General features: G+C 42.5%; 2 long non-coding RNA genes and 1 pseudogene across 2 annotated transcripts; 2 read left to right on the plus strand and 1 right to left on the minus strand.

The window, feature by feature from the left end:
• Nucleotides 1-2,253: 2,253 nt before the first annotated feature.
• Nucleotides 2,254-3,997, plus strand: LOC146186677 (uncharacterized). The gene is made up of 3 exons (XR_014707871.1): nucleotides 2,254-2,915; nucleotides 3,770-3,865; nucleotides 3,932-3,997. It is a non-coding gene; the product is annotated as an uncharacterized LOC146186677 (long non-coding RNA).
• A 1,829-nt stretch (nucleotides 3,998-5,826) lies between these two features.
• LOC146186678 (uncharacterized) lies at nucleotides 5,827-6,766 on the plus strand (annotated as a pseudogene).
• A 1,923-nt stretch (nucleotides 6,767-8,689) lies between these two features.
• Nucleotides 8,690-9,963, minus strand: LOC146186679 (uncharacterized). The gene is made up of 3 exons (XR_014707872.1): nucleotides 9,793-9,963; nucleotides 9,481-9,592; nucleotides 8,690-8,821 (listed from the first exon to the last, which is right to left on the minus strand). It is a non-coding gene; the product is annotated as an uncharacterized LOC146186679 (long non-coding RNA).
• Nucleotides 9,964-10,296: the final 333 nt, after the last annotated feature.

Consider the following 10,296-nt stretch of genomic DNA (forward strand, 5'->3'; position numbering starts at 1 on the left):
GACCTTCTGCTGCTGGTCCCACCGACTGGAGAAAGTATTTTCGTCAGAAAATACAACCTCCCTCCAGTCGGTCCAGTGCTGCACGGCTTGTGCAAATTGGAGCCACTTAAGCTGTTGCCTGCATGTAAGGTTGCCTGTTGCCTGCATGGCTTCTGGGCCGCAACAGAGTTGCTTAAGCCTGCTTCTTTGAGGCGTCTTCGTATTGTGGATGGTGACACCTGAAGACCCAAGGCTTCACATATCTCGTCGGGAGTAATGAAGGGGTCTGCCACAACAGCTGCGACGATCAGCTGATCCGTCTCTTCGTCGGTGATCCGTGGTCGACCACTGCGCTCCGCGTCATGAAGTCGGCCATCTTCATCCCGGTATGCATGTAAAGCTCGACTTGCGGCATTCCTCGAACGGCCAGTAATCCGGCAAATTTCACGCTGCGAATTGCCCTGCAAGCTCAGTTCGACGATTCGTCTTCGTTCGGCGATAGGCACCGGCGGCGACATACTTGCAAAAGACGGAGCTTAGCATGAACCAACGGCTAATATAGCCGTCATGTCGGACCATGATCACGTGGGAATCGCCAGCACCAAGTGAAAGCTTAGCGATGGTTCAGAAAGCGCAGTTTTTGGACGCAGAAGCTTCGCCGCGAAAGCGGCTCACTATGATGCGGCCGTGTTTCAATCTGGACCAAAATGTAGGGAATCGTGGCCGTAGTTGTGCAAGGCTCAGAATTTCGGTAATGCAAATTTACTGCATGCTCGCACGTATTTACAACATATTAGACTACGAAGGACAATTATCCCTGATATGCATGGATGGGGCCTCGTCGGGGACAACGGACACGTACGAGAGCAAGATTTCCTTCTACTACTTATTTCCATCGCATGCCATGTTACCCATTTCCGAGTGGCGGCTACAATTCCTACAGTTACCTCTCCGCCGCGGTGACTCAGTGGTTCGCTCGACTGCTGAGCCCTAGGAGGCAAATTCAATCCTGCCGCGTTCGATGGAGGCAAAACACAAGGCGCCTATGTACCGTGCGATTTCAGCGGTCGTTAAACAATTACAGGTGGCCAAAATTATCTAGAACACTCCACTACGTCGTCCCTCGTAGCCCGAGTTGATTCGGGACATTAAACCCAATAAAACCGTAAGCTGCAACAGTTACCAACAGCAGCAAACATCCTCATTCAATGGCGAATCGTTTTGTGTTACCTGATGACCGGAGAAAGCGATTTTTCAATTCGATTGCTGTATAGACAGGAACCGCAGCTCTGTCTTTGTAGTCCTTCCAAAACGCATCATCATGCAACTGCTGTCATCAGAACGTCCGAGTTACCTGACGCTGTAATTTATAACACGGCACTCTTCTGCAGATTCATCAGAATGCATACTGAGCTTGCAGTTATCGGGAATAGAGTTTAAAAAATCTTCTCACGTCTCATAGTACCCTAGTAAACTGTGCGCCGCTTCGTAAAGAGACCTGCCTTCAACGCGAATCATTTCACACGCCCGCAACCTAAAGAAGTAAAATTAGCATTTGAAGAAACAACACTACTAACGGCAAGGGGGAATTGTTTCTCTTCTTTTCAAGAATTCACCGGTTTTGTCAGCCAGCCCTTGCAGTAGTGTCCCATTAATTTACACTGTACCCAAAAAATACTTATCATAAGTGCTAAGAAAATAACAGATAATGTTCTCTGCGTTTCGGTCTGTAGTACCTTCCAAGCTTACAAAAAAAAAGACCTGTCCCTCATGGACATTGTCAATCGCGCGCATCAGACTCGCAAATGTGCAACATGACTCCGTGCATAGTGAGCTCTCTTACAGAGAACTGATATCAAAAGGCCGTCACCATTCCCACGCATAACGAATAACTTCAGTAAAGGTACCCTATGCCCATTTGACACAGTGAAGGGTTGAAACTATGCTAATTTTGCCACACTTAAGGTGCAACATCAAGGCTCTGCTAGCATTTCACACGCGCTCTCATTATGCGGATGCATTAGTTCTTGAAGAACAGCTCTTTTCTGTGTTTTTCCCGCGATCCCAATTTGGCATTCTCACGGCTATTAAGCGTTGAGGTGCCGGCTAGTTGGTTATACATTTTGGAATAACAGCGCGAAGGACGAGGACGAAGATCAGAAGGACACAAACACAGCGCTGACTGACAACTGATTTTATTTCCAGAAGTTGGCCAGCATATATACACGGCTATTGACAGATTGAAGAAAAAAATCACGCCTGAAAAGTGGCTTCTCAAGGCTCGAGCAAAGTTTCCCGTGCATTTTTTTTTTCTTGTAGCGTGCCAGCCGCTGACTGATTAGGCAGGCAAGCCACCGACGGCATTACCGCCGAAGCGCGCCGACAGTGGGAGCAGCTGCCACTATTTTCCCTTCGGGAACTATACACTTTTCACACTACTCTTCGACGAGACTGTTCAGAGTAGCCGAAATCTGCACTAGGAATTTATCAGTCGTGATAAGCACCCGCGCGAGAGCGAGGGGGAAGTTTGTCGTCGCTCGGGGCACTCGCAGCGAGCGAGCGCGCCATAGAGGGGCTTTAAGCGCGCCGAGATTCGCCGCGAGATCGACCTATAGGTGGCGACAGCGTCGTGGCAGTTGTGTGGATAAGCAGACGACGGGCCGCCAACGCGGCTTTGTTGTGTGCTGCGGTCGGTCGTAAAAAAAGGCATCGTGAAGTACGCCAGATCGCCATGGTGCGGTATTGTTCGGTACCGCAGTGTTCTACATATTGTACTGAACCAGACATAAGCTTTCATTATTATCCAGAGGATCAGGCGCTTCGCAAACAATGGATGGTAAAGCTTAAAAATGGAAAGGCTCCTTCCCGGTACGCAATGGTGTGCAGCAAACATTTCACTGAAGAGGACTTCAAGCTTCTGAAACCGAATACCGAAGGTGAGTGTTTTGGGATTGCCCATCGTTTTTATTTGTGCGGGAATGATTTATTACCGTGGAGGTGTACAAGGCGCCTAGTGTCGACCTATGTTACAGTCACGACGCAAGTCTGTCTACGTGCCACATGACGCTGTAACGCTGTTTACACTATCGTACCTGATGACTTGCACACCTTAACGAAGAATAGGCTCATGTTTTTCTCTCTCTTTTTTTTTTTGCTTTCTTTCGTTGTGTGCCGTCATATTATGGTCTTTACGCCTCCTATGCGCCTGAAGCTGCTGTGCGCTTTTTCCATGAAGCGACGCTGTTGCTATTTGCATTCCTGTAGCAGTCGCGACTTCGTCGGCGCTGTCATCAACTTGGTATTGATTTTACAAAACGCTTCGTATAATGAAGGGTTTACGGAGCACCTAAAAGCAATGATAATGTTCATTTCCGCAGTGGATTTAGCCTTCGCAATACGTGACGGGTTCGATCCCGGCCGTGGCTGCCGTATTTTGATTGAGGCGAAAATACAGAAACGCCCATGTGCTGTACGATATCGGGGCACTTAAAGAGCTTCGGGTGGCCTAAACTAAGTTGTGCAATATTTATTAACTGAAGCTGGCACGAAGTCTTATTCTCGGAAGGGGGGTAAGTACGATGAGATCGTATTTGTAAGTCAATTGCTGCCTCGCGTGCAAACTCCCAGAGGAGCAGCATCTTGTGCCCGAAGTCCTACATTTACCTCATAGCTCGTGTGTCGCTTCAGCATGTTAAAACCTACAGTTTATTTAATACAGTTAGGTTGCATCTTGTGAATTGCTTTGGAGTTCAACCCAAATCATGTCGTGATGCTTATTCTTGTTTTGAAGCGTACCGCCGAAGAATATTGAAGAAGAATGCTGTGCCTTCCCAGAATTTGCCACAAAGGCGATTCGACGCCCCAAAACTGCCTCGCAAGCCACCAGGTATATGTTTGATTCTAAATGCTGCTAAACTATTTTATCTCTCTCAATATTAATCGATTTTTACAGCGAGCAGAACGGTTCACCAAAATCAGCTGGAACTACAGGAATATATGACGACCAGCGGTGTAGGTAAGCAAGATCACATCATGAAAATATTACTACCACAGTACTCTTTCCTTCAAGACACTCACTTTGGGTAATTTTGATTTACTAAAGAATGGGGCCACTGTTATGTGAAATGTACTCGCACTGTGCAGGTAGTTCTGGTGTGAATGATGGCCACTTTGTCGAAGCTTCCGAGGGGACAGCAGACCAAGGTATACTGCAATGTCAACTGAAATAATCTGTCTAGCAGATTAAGGATGCATGCAATTATTACTTGAAGACGTATTTAAGAAGAGGAAAACCACAACTTACGGGGCAAGGAAGAACACGACACCAGTCTTTTGTGCCATCAAATTCTTTGCCATCCTGTGTTGATGTATGAACTTGCCCAAATTAAATGCCCTAGCGCAGGTACCGCATCAGTTTTGTGCAGTGTGTGAAACTGCTAACTCAGTGACTGGCTTTTGTTTTGAAGTATGTCACTGAAAATAACTTTTAAGGGAAATTCAAAACAAGAGAAACTTCGATATGTTGAATAATTGAATGGTCACTAACCAAATTCTGGTCGCTGCAGGCAACATATGTGTTGGTGAAGGCTGTTCCAATACTAACAGTGTGGAGGCAGTGATTGAAGGTATGTTTTTAATATAATTTGTAGGCCTTGAACGAGTAGACTGACATCGGCATGCAGATCATAAACTTGCATGACAAACTGCTATGCCATTGATATATTTGTTACTTTCTGCTGCATGCAGTTGTGCAGTTGAAAGTGCTTTGTAATAAAATTTTGTTCTTCGTACAGCCGATGTGTGCTTTCATGAAGGGCCCTTGGATGACGCCTTTGAAGAGGCGGTGATGGAAGGTATGTTTTAAGTAATCAAATTTGAGCTGTTAGGTTCACTAAGGCTCTTGGATGAATATTCATAAGTCATATTTCAACTTACATGTTACTAACAGGCATGTTTGAAAGAGTTTTCATCCTTAGGAAGGGGTTTATCTTGATTTTTTATTATTAAAAGCTGCTTTAACAGAGTGAAGAAAACAACTGCTGCTTTGGTTGAGAGCCAGAAAGTCATTCAGCTGGGTGCTGTTTTCGTGGCAAATATTCACTAAAGAACTTGAAAGCTTTTGGAAATTTTTGAGCCTTTCTTTGCTACAAGCTGTACTATAGATGTCAGATAGTCTGCAAGGTAAATATCCAAATAGCACAGTCATTAAAATATTATGTTGCTGCTATTTTGATTGTTTTATTACCTGTTACATGCCTCACTAGGTTACTTATCCTCATATGTTACTTTTTTTAAAACAGAATGGCCATTTCTAAATCAAATGCATTTTGACCTCAATAAGCTCATTTTTCATGATGTTTCATGTTTCTTGTAGGCATTCTGCAGTGAGAGCACAATAGAGCATGACATATTCCCAATTAATGCTTTACTTAGTTTGCTAGAACTGTTGTTTTGCGAGATGGTGCACTAGTGCCTAAACATTCTTGTTGGCTGACATGATGCTGGTAGCATCCGGAGCTCTGTTATACCTGAAAGTACCAAGTGCCTTTATTGTGACAATGTTAAATATATTAGATGTCTTTCTTTACAGTGCCCCCAGATAGCATTTTGCAACAGTTTAAGTCTTCCAGCCTGCATGCATACCACTGAGGCAGAGATGCCTGTGTACAGGCCACTCCACCTTTTGAACGTGGTCGACAGAAGCCCCTGCTATCATTCGAGCTCATACAGGATGAGGAGAAAATTTGTATATTGACAAGGCTAGGCTGCAGGCAGCTCTTGAGGAATATTATCGCTGAATTTTCAGCTCTCCGCAAGCTCTGCATACCAAGAGGGTTTGCACTGAGTGACGAGGACACAGTGTTGATGGTGCTTACCAAGTTGTGTCACAATGTCAACTTTAGCTTCCTGTCTGTTTTGTTTTCCATCCACAGAACAACTGTTGCAGGTATTATAAGAAATGCCGTGTGTATTCTTTCACGAGCACTCGCTGAAGCAGTCTTTTTTCCTTCAAAAGAATCGGTAATGGAAAATCTCACAGTGTATTTCAAGCAGTACAAGAACACTAGAGTCATTCTTGACTGCACAGAAGTGCCCATTGAAAGACCTGGCGACCTTACTTCTCGGCTATTGATGTATAGCCATTACAAAAAGGGCTACACGCTGAAAATTCTTGTAGGGTGTGCTCCTAGTGGCTTGATAAGCATTGTTGGCCATGCATATGGAGGCCGCAGCTCTGATACCCAGCTGACTGCTCGTTCCGATGTTTTGAACATGTGCATGCCATATATAGATCATGTGATGGTCGACAAGGGATTCTTGATTGAAAATCTTTGCAATTAGGCAAAGGTGACAATGGACAGGCCTCCTTTCTTAAAACAGAGGAAGCAGTTGGAAGAATGTGAGGCTCATCGCAATCAAGCAATAGCTCGAGCTCGTGTACATGTAGAAAGAGTAATTCAGCGTTTAAAAGCGTTCAAAATATTGCAAAAGTTTCCTCTCCAGCTTCTCCCTGTATTCGATGAGATTGTTCTTTTGCTTGCGGCAGTTGTAAATTTGTCGAGGCCTATTCTGAGTGAGCAGAAATTCTTGCCAAATTCTGCTTAGGATGAGGTGATGAGTATTGTATTTGCTGCAGGACATAGAGAGCATTTCATAGGCACTCTTATATTATGAACAGCACTTTTATGGTGTCTCTCAAATGTAATGTAGTCATGCCTCATTAATATTGGCAGTTTGGTAACCAAGCAAAACTTCCCGTGAAGCAAGTCGTCCATAATAATGAATTGTGAAGGAAAAATCTTCTTTACAAAATACATTTAGATTAGTCAGGTTGTGTGCATATAGGGTTGGCCAGCAAAGTTGAAGTTAGTTGGGTTTTGAAACTACAAGAAAATTACCCCGTACACCCGATATGACTGAAGTAATGCGGTGCAACTTCATGTGTCTAGTGGCCTATCATAGCTTTATGGCGTATTGTGGTAAATGAAAATTTCTGCAAGGGTTCACATGCATGGTATCGACACACAGTCTCAGCTGAAGGAGACTGAATTTGGCTTCCTAGATTGAACAATCTTCAGAAAGTTTTCCTCACAGCTATTCCTGTACAAAAATGTAAAGGTGGATTGGCTGATTGAGCCACTTCACACTCTAAAGCATGACATCACAAAAAAAAGAGCACTAATCACTTATTCATTTTCACATTTACAGTTATATTCTTAAACAGGCCTATACTCAAAATTCAGATAGTTCAACATCCATTAAAGGAACAAAAATGCATGGGCCCCAATTGTCCCTGTGCATTTCTCTCTTCTCCATTGTTTGTTCAAGTTTACATATTAATGAGGCATAAAAGCATTGAAAAGGTCTTGCCTTCAGAATAACTGTCTATAATTCAAGTTGTTCAAAATGACAGGGCCCATATTAATGAGGCATGACTTGTGTCTTGTTACTACTGACTTGTAATACAAACTACAAGGCCGATGAAAAGGACTGAAATCAGATTGAGCTATGATAAAGGAAATGATTAGGGTAATGCTAAAAAGATGACAGCCTGGAAGAGCAAGTATCTAAGAGGATAAATGATAGTTTGTTACGGGAAAACAGTACTTAAGGAATGGGCAGCATAGTCAGGTAAACAGATGCAGTCATGAAAAAAGTCATAACGTAGCAGCAACTAGCAGAACAGGGCTAATTAAAGGCTAGTGGCAGTGGTCCTTGTCATGGAGTGGACATCACTAAGATGATTAGATTTCTGATCCATGTATGTATTTCATGTATATCCATATATATCTGTATATATATCTATATATGTATTACCTTGTGTCTCCAAGGCACCTCTGACAATAAAATGTGACACACTGTTCCAAAACTATGTGACAGTAAGAGATGCAGATGTGCATAAATCGCATGATCTTCTGTAGTGGAAGGCTGACATCTGCCATGTTTATTACAACACAATAGCATTAATAAAGCATGTTTCCGAGCTAGTTGGTCTAACATCTTTTACAAACTGGGAAAAGATTCTGGCGCAAAAAATTAACACAATAGCATCAATCTGCACGTTGAGCATTGAATAGGTAGTCCTTGTAAATTACATAGACAGCCCTACGGCAGTTCTCAAAGTACTCCTGATCAAATTTTACGGAACACAGTTTCCACATTTCTGGGGATTGGTAAACAAAAAAATCGCATCTCGGAATACCAAGAATACCCATTTGCACTTGTATTTGGGTCATATATGTGGGTTTGGGGTTATCTTTGCTGAAGGAATTGGCCACCTTTTGTGGACATTTGATCTCTAAAAGTGCTTCTTTTGCAGAGCAACACAAACAATCAAACTTAATTATACCATCTGGAGAGCACCCCATCACAGGAAAGTTTTTCATGATGACGAATCCAGTCTGTTTAACAGATACACTGTGCCCGTCGGCTGCCATTAGTGCTATATACATTATTCTTGCCTCATTTTCTTTCTCCGTGCCTTCTTTCATAGCCTTACTCTGAAAATTACTTTGTTGTAGTACTGCCTTGTACAAGCCACCCAGATTGTGGGGCAATGGCTCAGAATCGAGTTTTTTGGCCTTCGTTATAAATGAATGGCAAACAGTACTGGTGGCAATACCTCTGCGGTAGCTGTGTCATTCTGCATTAGCTGATTGTTCTGAAGTGTGCTGCTCTATATCACTTATCTTATTTTCATTAAAACATTCACATGCTTCGGTAATAAAAGAGTCGAAGTCTACTGCTTCCGTCCTTTTCATCATTTCAAGCAAGCTCAAGGGCTTCGGTATCAGCACTTGTTGAGCCTCTCTTGTGCTGTCTTGATGGGGAATGCTGATGCCTGCAGAAGAACAAAGTCATTTTCACTGACCTATTATCTGAGAGTATAAATATCTCAACCATGCCATGAAATCATTTACATTTCAAACCTACTGAGAGTTGTGCAATGGCCACTGCATTGGCCAATGATTTGCATTTGTAGAGCTCTCTTGAATAAAGTTTTTTTTTTTTTTTTAATGATAAGATCTGAAATTTTCTGAGGTGGCCCTTACTCTGTGCTCTGTATGTATCAGCTCAAGTTATTGTACCGCCAAAGGTATAATAAAACAAACCTTTACAATTCATTGCCTGAGTATTTATTGACTTTTGAAACCTGAGTGAAAATCACATGAATTTGATAACCTGCATGCACACATTTCAAAACTAATAAAAAGAAAAGGTGAAGATGCGAATTAGTTGAGTAGGCATGAATTTAACACCGTTGCTTTAACACTCCTTTTCTTTCCTGTGTATCTGCAGTACATGACTTCGGTCATACAAAAGTTTGTGCTGACTTCAATAGCTCTTGCTTGTAATATATCTTTTTTTGGGCAGTAGCTACTGCTTTGCTTTTACTTGGCTTTAGCATAGTACTGCTTCTTTCCTTTGTATTTTAAAAGCAAATGCATCTCATATTGCATGTATCTGAGCTTAGAAATAAAGTTATGCCCATTAGCTTACCTGGTCTTGCTTTTTTGATGATATGCATTTCTGCAGTGCAAACATACGGAAGGTCACTGATGAGTCTTTTGAGTGCACCATCCTGAGGTAAAGGGACCTGTGGTTTCTGGAACTAGATAAGAGGCTTTATTGAGCACTAGAAACAAAGTGCAAAATATGAGATTTTTACACTGTAAGACTACATTAAATGAGGATGAATTATAATGAAGAAATGCAGTTATCAAAGTACTTTAATCACAAATGGGGAGAAAAAAGAAACACGTGCATTACACCAGAAAGATATGCTTAAACTGAATGGCTAACAACACACACCACAGGACAGCAAGGGAGGTCAATGGAGCGTGTTGGTGCATATTTCATCTTGACTGTATATTTGGCATTCTGTCCCCATGACTGTGGCAGATCAGTTGATGAGAGCAGGGGCAGTCGCTTCGTCCTGTTAATGTGCATAAGTACAGCAATGCAGTGCTTGCACCTATGTGATGCACTGAAAAAAAAAAAAATTGCACTTTTATGCATGGTAAAGTTGTGCAAATCATGCATATGTCACTACCATTAAAACTGCATCAGTTTTATGGAGTCACCTTTTGTTTCAGCGAAAATGTTAGCATGCCATACAATTATGAGCACATAAAACATAAGTGTACAAGCATGTACAAGCATTTATGCAAAATGGTTGCTAGGTTATATTTTTATGAGCTAAGCTTTAATTTAAAGGTTGACTTTAAAATTGTCATTTGTTTTTTTTTTTACTCAATGCTGCAAACATAACCTTATTGAGCTCGATGGCCCACCGCGCGATGGCCCAACGCGGAG

This window comes from Amblyomma maculatum, chromosome 6 (genome assembly GCF_055883805.1).
Source record: "Amblyomma maculatum isolate TAMU_Amacu chromosome 6, ASM5588380v1, whole genome shotgun sequence".
Lineage (NCBI taxonomy): Eukaryota > Metazoa > Arthropoda > Arachnida > Ixodida > Ixodidae > Amblyomma > Amblyomma maculatum.